Raw genomic sequence first — 8104 nt, forward strand, 5'->3', positions numbered from 1 at the left:
AACATACAAAATGGAAATGAAATAATATATATATATTGAATGCATTTATATATATGTACATGTATATGTATATGTGTGTGGCTGTACATACACATATGTAGTTGTTTTTTGGTGTTTGGCTTAGTGTTATGTTAGAATCATTATTATACTCATACCTTTTGTTCTTTTAATATTTTGAATTGTTTTTAGCTTTATTTTTTATTTTTTCAAATGTTGTATGCATTTGTCATTTTTATTTAATTTTTTTTATTTTCTTAAATGTGTATATATATATAGTATTTATAGAGTTTTAGCTTTTAGTTTTAATTACTTTTTCTTATTTGTAAGTCGCTTCGGATAAAAGCGTCTGCTAAATGACTAAAAGTAAAGTAAAAGTAAAAAGACGTTTGCAATGGGGTTTTAAAAAGATGTTTTATGCATTTACGCACTTTTGACCAGCAGGCGTCGCCAGCGCGCGAGCGCTTCGAGTCACTGAGTCATTCAGCGAAACTGATCCGAATCTTCTAAAAGACTCGTTCTGTAGTCCGTCAGTAGTGTCTCGGTCTGTTTTGTCTTTAACTCGTTCAGGTGTTTCGGGGCAGATCCTGGCTCTGCTCGGCATCTCACTAAGTAGGTAAGTCACCTCGCAGACGGACCTGTACCCGTTCAAAAATTCCTCTCGCGAGTTTGAGCGAGGACACGGGCGTCACCCCGCGTCGTTATTTTCCTTACTCATCAGTTTAAGGCATAAAGCATTGCGTCCCGCGCTCGCGCTGATCTTCCCGCGCGCCCTGCTGCTCCGCGACGGTGAGGAGCGAGCGATAAACGCGCAGTGCGCCTGCGGGCCACCGATGACACCCGACACTCCTCCTCACACACACACACACACACACACACACACACACACACACCGACGTCACCGCGTCTCGCTTTCTGGAGGCGAAGTTTAGCGCCTTTTGTCTTTAGTTTGTTCCTTTGATGCTGTTATGATAGTTTAACACACTGTGTGATCCTCTATATATGCAAGTTGTGTTGAGCTCATGTAAAAAAATAATAATTTTGCACTTACTCTATGAATCAACTTAACTCGATTTCCCTCATTTTGTTAGTAATAAAGCATTTGTGAGGTAATGACCAAACTTGCTTCCAGGGAATACAAAACCATTGCAATAAGAGATTTAAATAAAACATACAGAAGAGTCTTTATTATTATTCCAGATTAGATATGAGTGAGGTGTAAAATTGTGTTTAAAAATGTACCAAAAATTCAAACCTGCTTGTTTTGGGTCATTAATATGTTTTGCTTTCGACACATTCATTAATATAAAGAATGTAAAAATAGTAAAAAACGTAATAGTTGCAGAGGTACTTTGAAAATAGTTCAATTACCACATGGTTGCGAAAAGACAGCAAAACCATTTTTTTTTATTAATGCTCAAAAATCAAGAACAGTCCACAAAAAATGTATACAGCCATCAACATATAAATGATAAATAATAATAACAAAAAATAAAAACAAATAAAGAAGCGAAGGGCCCTATTGTTTTCCTTAGGATTTTTCTTATTCTTATTATTATTCTTCTAATTTTTCATCAAGGTTTTTGGGGCCCTTAACGTGCTCAAAAACTCTTGAAAATCGGCACACGCCTTGGAATCTGCGGCCACTGGAGCCGAGCAGAGACTGGTACACGGGCGTGGCCCCCTGGAATACGGAGGGCCATATATCATACATACTTGCATGTATACATATGAAACTTGGTACACACATAGATCTCATCGAGCCAAACAACTTTCGCACTGCATGTCATAGGCTCCGCCCAACAGGAAGTTAGCTATTTAGGGTTTTGTGAAAAACACATGCTCTGGCTCCGCGAGCCTCCACTGACTGCGCGTGTAACGGAGGCCAGTGGGTAAGTGCTGTGCAGGTAAACCTCACTCCCCTGATCTCAAGAGACGCACTAGCCGAGTTGATGAATTAATAATTTCTTTGTACAAACTGATTCAAATAATCTTAAACTTTTGGGTTTATTTTGCATCAAACACGAGAAAACTTTGAGCAAATAGTGTATAAATAGTATCTAAATGAATTCTAATTAAATTTTTATACAATAAAAATAAAACGTACTTCAAATAAAAAGCCTTGGACAAACTATGCAAAAAAACTATGCATTGTTTTCCGTCAAAGCATCAAAAAAGATCGCTTTGAACTCGTGCATCTTCGGATGCGGAGCTGTGCGAAAAGTTGAGTTCGCGCGCACTCAAAGTGAACTTCCGCCAACACCGCAATGACGTCATATTTGCCGTGCACACCCAAGCAAACTTGCGGATGCGTCGAGTATAAATCAGTCTTTACTCGCTTCGCCTGTGTTACGAGATTTTCGGTTTCAGTGGGCGGAGCATACATGAATATTATGAGTTTCCCGGACAAGCGCGTGGAACCCGGTGGAGCTGAGAATTTCAGTTCACACTACTTGTATCTCAGCAGGTTTAATGGAATATTTTAAAAAAATGTTATATATTTAAAGCGTTGCACAAACCTATGCCTAAACTATCATTTTGTAACATTTTATAATGTTTTTATTAGTCTGCACGTTTTGTGCAGTCGTCACTGACTGAATGATTGCAGACATTTAGCACACTCAAGCTAGTTGTATAACTTGCTTTGATTTCAGTTCGTTGTGCTGTAGCTTGCAATGCTTTAAATCTATGTCTGTAGTTAGTTGTTATCATATGAGTACAACAGCTGAAATAAACTTGTATTTGTGGACTAGTCGTTTTTCATCTATGCTGGTGTGATTGTTCTTAAACTGTTAGGCTTAGGCTATATTTACATAATGAATAGGAATCTAAAACCACACACACACAAGCATGAAAGTGTTCCTGTAATTAGTAAAATTTTGGATTAAACTAAATTGTATGGACAAAAGTTTAAAAGTAGACTACATTTGGTACATGTAAATGAGAAAACAAATACTTCACTGCATTTTACGGAATGGAATAAGCAATTTCATGTTAAAAATTAATTTTATTAACATATGTTCATAAGTGTGCTTGTGCTTGTTGATATATACAATACTGTTCTAAGGATTTGTATTAGTAAGGTTCTTTGTTCATGTTCACCAACTGCATTTAGGCTATGAGACAAAAAATATTGAAAAACATTAAAGGTGCCATAGAACGCATTGATTCATCCCTAGAATGAAATGGTCTGTTTTTACCTTATTTGGAAGGGTCATGAATAATAATGTTGAGCTCTGCTCTGATTGGCTGATTCACAGTGCGTGCGGGCATCAGGGAGCATTGAAACTGGTTTCGAATGCATGATCGCGTTTTGCTTTAACTTTGGAGATTTGCGATCGCACGTGCTCTGTGTAAACTACAGCGGCAGTACTTACCACACATTTAACAAGATCAGATGCTTGTCAGTGCTGCTCAGGATCTGTAAATCATTCGCCGTCATCCTCAGTCATCTCTCCTTACTCTGTTTATGTGGTAAGTGAAATCTTACGTACTGTAATGTAACAGGCTACCGCTAGCAAGCAGCTAACCATGTCCCTTTAGTGTTGGGGGCGTAACTATTAGTGATCCCGACTGTAACGTCACAGTCAGTGTTATGTTCTGATTCGCCTGTTTTTCAGTGGTCTTTTGCATGCACGAGATTTACATAAGGAGGAGGAAACAATGGTGTTTGAGGCTCACGGTATGTCATTTCCATGTACAGAACTGTTATTAAAATAAAATAAAATAAATGTTTTCCCCCCTGTGATGATGTCAGATCTCAACTTCTGCTCTTCAGTGTCACATGATCCTTCAGAGATCATTATAATATGCTGATTTGCTGCACAAGAAACATTTCTGATCAATGTTGAAAACGGTTGTGCTGCTTAATGAAGTGTGGAACACATTATACAGCGACAGGATTCCTTGATGAATGGAAAGTTCAGAAGAACAGCATTTATTTGAAATAGAAATCTTTTACTGTCACTTTTATCAAATTAATGCATCGTTGAAGAACAAAAGTATAAATTTCTTAAAAATAAAAATAAAAAATCATAGTAATCCCAAACTTTTGAATGGTAATGGCATGTATCAAATGCCAGAACCAAGTTAAGAAATGTCTTTTTTTAGCTTTATTATGTCATATGTTTATACGGCAGATTCTACAAGGACGTTAACATCACACTCTCTCGTCTCCTATGTTTGGATTTGGTGCATACATCTTTTTAGTTTGTAACAAGGATTCAATAGTGAATCATGCTCTTTACTTTATTAACCGCATCCTCCATGACTATCATTTTTCTGGATTTTGAGTGTGAATCACTATTGAATTCATATTTTTAAAAACAAAATGTGACTGTCTCACATAATATCAAACATCCACACCAACACACATTTTACCAACATGTTATCACAAGCTAATCAAGGACACAATCCAACCTTTACTTCTGGAATAATCATTTTGAGAATATCAACTGGAAATTGATTTGGACATAATAACAAATTCTGTGTCACAAATAAAGTTAGTGAAGTGTACTTTAAAATTATACATATCATTTATCCAATTAACCAGTTTCTCAAGAAATACAGAGCTGATCTCTCTGAATTTTGTACTTTTTGTGGAATGCATGTAGAGACTGTTTTGCATCATTTTTTTTAATAAAATTCAATTTTCAATTTTGTTGTATGTTCAATTCTTCTGGATTGATGTTGAATATTTATTTACTATGTTGAGTGGATCTAAAATTAATTTATTTATGCTAAATCGTCTAATATTATTAGGTAAGTTTTACATACACAAATGTAAATGGTCAGAAAGGAAGCCCAGTATCTCCCACTTCAAAGTTGATTTGAGGATTATTTTGAAACTCTTCAAGGTGTTTTTAGAACACTAGCTTTTTTACTGTAGTCGCAATGTTATTGAGTCACGTTTACCATGAAAGTAAACGTAAACACAGTAAATCTTAAACACAAAAATGGATTCCAGGGCTCTACGGATACTTTTCTTTTTAGGAGCGCTTGTGCTCCTAATTTAAACAATTTAGGAGCACGGTCAAAAATTTAGGAGCACCTTCTAATCAGCAATCAAAAATTCTGATAAAAAAATTAACCTTCCCATTACGAGGTGATATTTGACTCCTTAAAGTGATTTATAGGGAATTTTGTTTTTACCTTTGTAATGGCATTTTTCTAACTTTGTTAAAAGTATGTCATCTTTTATGTCAAAATAAAAAATATATATTTATAAGCTTTTTAAAATTTCTAATTAAAACAACAGAATAAAAACAAGTAGAATAAGAAGTAGAATAAGAATAAGTTACCAATCAAATGAAATCAGTATTTAAGAAATAAATTTGGCTATACATGAGTATTTTCAGACGTTTAATGAGGCTCAGAGGTCGCCTGAGTGCAATTAAATTAATAAATTCATGTTGAGGTTAATGTTTTAAATATAACATTTTGACTGTTGTATTAAATCAATATCACATTTGCAAACTCCCTTAATAATCAAGCTGTCACTCATCTTAGTTTATCCCGATATCACAAAACTCCATTATAATCGGCGAAGCTCTCTACACTGCACAATGAATCTCTTATTTACACCCCGTCTACACTGTGTTTGTTATAATGAGAGGATACGTCTGTGATACATTACTCAACGCTGCAGAAACACGTACGTATATTAGAACCTCTGAAGCTCCCTCAGCGCAAACACAAATATGATGATCGGGTCAGTCGCACAGGTGCTCCTAAATATTATTTCATAGTCGCACGCAGTAGCTTCCAGTCGCAAATGCGACTGAAATGGTCGCACTGTAGAGCCCTGGATTCACACTCATTTTTTTAAATGTTTATTGTATAATTTTAATAACAGAATTACAATACAGAACATAACAGAAGTGTGCTATTTTGCAAATGTCAGATGAGTGAATAAATGTATAAAAATGTATACTTTTAGTAAGTCTCGCCAGTCTTTCTCAGTCACAGTCTGTCAGGAAAAAGAAAAGAAAAAAGAACATTAGTATATCATAATTAGTATCACACATTAGATATTATTTCAAGACAAGCACATAATCAGCACTGCACACATTCTTTTCTATCACCCAAGACACACGTGCCTTTTTAAATTAGGAACATTTTAGCTACTTTAATAACAGGCTATTTTTAGACATAATACTTAATAATATACATAATATTAATGAAAACATTAGTGTAATTGTACCTCAGTTTTGAAGTCACAGTTTCATACATTTTTGGTACAGCAGGGGGAGAAAACATACAATTGCTTTTTTTTTTGTAATAAACAGTGGTTTACTGAACAATTTAGTAACAATTATGGCTCTGCCTTTAAATAAACTCAATTATACTTACAAATTCAGATTGTGAGTGAGAAAGACTGGCGAGACTTACTAAAAGTATACATTTTTGTACATTTATTCACTCATCTGACATTTGCAAAATAGCACACTTCTGTTATGTTCTGTTGTAATTCTGTTATTAAAATTCTACTATAAACATTTTACAAAATGAGTGTGAATCCATTGTAGTGTTTAAGATTTACTGTGTAATAGGTATTTAAAAAAAATATATAGGTGTGGTGTAAATATGGTTAAATAATGGCATTTGGTTTAGCAGCCACATGTGGGCCACATAAGGGCTGTCAGCCCTTTACAGAACTCAGCCATATAAGAATACCATATAAGGCTTAAACTCGCGCTAGACTTAAGTCAGTCATAATGTTCTTTCACAGTGTAAGTTTTTTGCTCACATTCTCTGTATTCGCTGTTTAAAATAGCCGTGTAATAGTGATGCGCGGATGGCGGTTATATCCGCGGGTATTTTTGGCAGATCAAATTTGTTATAGTCACTTAATTTTTTAACGGGATAAAGTTAGCTTCAGTTTCCATAACCGCTTGTGTTGTTTAGGGACCGTCTGCAAATTCCAGCCACGGTGTAAAACAATGTTTTAGTAAAAGCTAGTGGCCAAACTGACTTGCTGAATATAAGCTCTACAACATTTTGGAATGTGAAAAATAAAAAAGAAGTAAAAAAATAAATTTACAAGAGCAAGTATATTTGCACATGTTTATTTATAAGGCAAAATAACTGAAATAATAAGAGCACAAGTATAGATCTGGAACGTCTTTAAGTCTGTCTAAATATCATTCTCTAGATGCGTCGATGTGAAACGAAAGTCAGAGAGAGAAGACCCGGTACAGCTGAATCACTCACGCTGTTTTCATCTGATGGTTTGTGTGGATTTATTTACTCATCTAACCTACACGCTATATTGAATAAAGGTTTTGCAGTAATTTCCCTAATTTTAAAGTCGAAAGCTGCGGGAATGAGTAATGCGATGTATGCGCAATCCCGCAACGAAATTCAGTATCTGATTAAACATAATTCTATTATACAGAGAATTGTGAAATAGATTTTCATGACTTTTCAAAAAACTTTTTGAGTTTATTTATTTTTACAAAACTTTCTAGGCCTGGAAATTGCTGTTCAATGACTTTTCCAGGTTTTTTATGACCGTACGAACCCGAATGTGATGATCGGGTGCGGGTCGGGTGCGGTTATCTAAATCAGACAAAAATACAGGTGCGGGCGGTTGGCGGGTGGATCATTTATTTGAAGCTGCGGATTCGGGTGACGTTTTAGCTCATCCGCGCATCACTACCGTGTAAGGTACAGGGAATAAAAAAAATGAATCCATTACGTCATCCGTGAACATCCTCCTTCATAGCGTTATCATGCTTTGCCTTTATTGTTTTGAAAATGTGACCTCTAGTGGCGAAAACTTGCATATTGTACCTTTAATGCCTTTTTGATTTATTGTTGATTTTGGTAAATCTGCTTTTCCACAAAGAAATTCATGTTCAGTGAAGCTCCTCCCACTGCGATCACATCATCAGTGAAGCTCCTCCCACAACAATCACATCGTCATCATCATCAGTGAAGCTCCTCCCTCAACAATCACATCATCATCATCAGTGAAGCTCCTCCCTCAACAATCACATCATCATCACCAGTGAAGGTCCTCCCTCAACAATCACATCATCATCATCAGTGAAGCTCCTCCCTCAACAATCACATCATCATCATCAGTGAAGCTCCTCCCTCAACA

Source organism: Sinocyclocheilus anshuiensis, unplaced genomic scaffold (assembly GCF_001515605.1).
Source record: "Sinocyclocheilus anshuiensis isolate Anshui unplaced genomic scaffold, SAMN03320099.WGS_v1.1 scaffold1649, whole genome shotgun sequence".
NCBI lineage: Eukaryota > Metazoa > Chordata > Actinopteri > Cypriniformes > Cyprinidae > Sinocyclocheilus > Sinocyclocheilus anshuiensis.